Source organism: Mytilus californianus, unplaced genomic scaffold, assembly GCF_021869535.1.
Source record: "Mytilus californianus isolate M0D057914Y unplaced genomic scaffold, xbMytCali1.0.p SCAF_5, whole genome shotgun sequence".
Taxonomy (NCBI): Eukaryota; Metazoa; Mollusca; class Bivalvia; order Mytilida; family Mytilidae; genus Mytilus; species Mytilus californianus.
This window is the reverse complement of record NW_026262701.1, coordinates 116,035,809-116,038,865: the sequence shown is the minus strand read 5'-3', so window position 1 is coordinate 116,038,865 and position 3,057 is coordinate 116,035,809.

The window sequence follows — 3,057 nt, the reverse complement described above, 5'->3', positions numbered from 1 at the left end:
TGTTTTATCTCCGATTGTGACACTAGTAAATGAACTTTAGTCTTAAATGGTCATTTCGATCTAAACGTCATCTGAAAATTCTGAACAATAAAAATTAAGTCATTTTCAGTCTTTTGGTCCCTTTTCAGACAACTGCGGTACATTTAGTTATGTCAGACAATTCGCTTGCAGTCCATTCAGTACTATTCAGTAGCTTTTCAGCACAATTTATTATGTTCTTGATGTGTACTGGTCAATTACAACTACTGAACAGTCTGAACATAGACCGAAGAGCTCTTTATTAACTGCAAGCGAATTGCCTGAACGAGTTTTCTCCAGTGAATAAGTTTGAAAATTGATGTCGATCCTAAAATATCAATTTAGACCCGGTGTTTTAAAAACTGACCAAAGAATTGTCAAGTTAAAAAATATGTTTTGCACGGCAAGCTTCATGGTTGGGTTCGTGTTGCTCAATATTCAGTTTTCTATGTTGTGTTTTTGTACTGTTGTTTGTGTTTTTGTCTTTTTTGTTTTTAGCCATGGCATTGTCAGTTTATTTTCGACTTATTAGTTAGAATGTCCCTTTGATATCTTTCGCCTTTCTTTCGCTTATTAATTACTGCATCTAACACTAAACAGTTCATAACTTTTTCAGTATTGATGATACAGAAGTTGTACACATGATACCTTCATATGACAGTGATACCTAACATGTTAGTCTTATCCAAGGACAGTATGATTATTTATTATACGATATATTACAATAAGAAATAAGAATGATAATTAGACCAGTGACTTAATGACGTAAATATATGAAACAATTCTTCCCCGTACAGCCTTCAGCAATTAGCAAAACCCACTCCATATAGTAAGCTTCAAAAGGCCCCGACATGACAAAATGTGAAACAATTTAAACGAGAAAACAACGGTCTGATGTATGCAATAATAGTAAAAGAACAACAAGTTTAACAGAGAGCAACAATCGACAATCTCTAAATTCCTGGCTCCTGACTTGGTACAGACACATAAAAAGTGACGGGGTTAAAAATGCTCAGCCCCCCCTAACAAGTGACAGTAGTGTAACAGCATAAAGTTAAAACACATCATATGTTACTTCTGCTATATGTCTAATAATGTTATTGCAATTATTATAATATCTTTTTAAGTTTTTTTAATTAGTCATTTTTGTCTTTTTAGGGGAAAGGTTACAGCAATTCGTCTTTTGCACAGGGAAAATATTAAAATTGAGAATGGAAATGGGAATGTGTCAAAGAGACAACAACCCGACCATAGAACAGACAACAGCAGAAGGTCACCAAAGGTCTTCAATGCAGCGAGAAATTCCCGCACCCGGAGGCGTCCTTCAGCTGGCCCCTAAACAAATATATATACTAGTTCAGTGATAATGAACGCCATACTAAACTCCAAATTGTACACAAGAAACTAAAATTAAAAATAATACAAGACTGACAAAGGCTAGAGGCTCCTGACTTGGGACAGGCGCAAAAATGCGGCGGGGTTAAACATGTTTATGAGATCTCAACCCTCCCCCTATACCTCTAGCCAATGTAGAAAAGTAAACGCATAACAATACGCACATTGAAATTCAGTTCAAGAGAAGTCCGAGTCTGATGTCAGAAGATGTAACCAAAGAAAATAAACAAAATGACAATAATACATAAATAACAACAGACTACTACATCTAAAAATGGATAATTAACGATAGGAAATGAAAAATCATCTCTTTTATCATATATTTTAGTATTAAGCTTTCCGTTAATGATATAGATATCAAGATCGAGGAAAGGGCAGTGGTCATTGTTAGTATTAGCTTTATTTAAAGTAACATGTACCAGTTCATTATTTTTGTAATATCATGGTCTTTTTCTTTTGTTAGCCATGGCGTTTTAGGTTAATTTTCGACTTATGAGTTTTAATGTCCCTTTTTGTATCTTTTGCCTCTCTTTTGGCACAATATCAAGTTGCCAATATTGATTGCAAATGAATGTTTAAGATAAACACCTTTCATTCATGATCATGAATCAAGAAAAGCTCTTCGGACGCACCAAATTTAAAAATTGTTATTGTTTTGCATTGTGTGAATACTGACGCTTCTTAGTATTATAGGTATTTATCAGGTTAGAAACTGCCATGATTCATATCATACATTTCTTCAATTTTCGGTTAATACATTTATAAATGATTAAACACTATAGTTCGAACTCCCTCAGACAAAGTTCATGTTAGATTGTTTTGGCTATCCTTCTTAGGTTTCTTTTGGTCACTAAGCATCCCCCAAAAAAGTAAGATAACGAAAATACCGAACTCCAAGGAAAATACAAAACGGAAAGTCCATTATCAAATGGCAAAATCAAAAACTCAAACTCATCAAGCGAATGGAAAACTACTATCATATTCCTGACTTGGTACAGGCATTTCCTTATGTAGAAAATGGTGGATTAAACCTGGTTTTATAGCTAACTAAAACCTCTCACTTGTATGACATTCGCATAGAACTCCATTATATTGACTACAAATTTTCAGCAAAACAAACAAACATAATAAGTAAAAATGTCAAAAGTTAGAGTACAGCAGTCAACATTGTGTTATAATCTTAATCACTATAAAAACAAACATCGAAGTCAACAAAATGGCATATAGACTCTCTATAGACAAAGCATATGAGCCAAAATGGAAGACAACACTACAAAAAATTACCATAGCACAAAAGCACAATGACGGGATGTATAGATAACAAGCCAAAAAGATATTACCATAAATAGTTTGTATTGAGCGGTCCTTATAAGAGTTAGTCCAGAAAGGCACACGCGAAAATGCTTATTGTTGTACAATTTTTGGTATCAAAAACCACCAGTAAGAAAGGATCTACTTTCAACGATGATACTATCATCTATGAGGGTCGAATTGGTCCAGCAACAGTTAATATTATTGACTTTCATGACTGCATGCAAAAGATAATATATTTTGCATTACTATGCCGCGTATGCCAACATTTTCGTGATAAACAGTTTTCCATTCTTGTTATTACATGAATATAAATTATAAAAATTTCGTAGG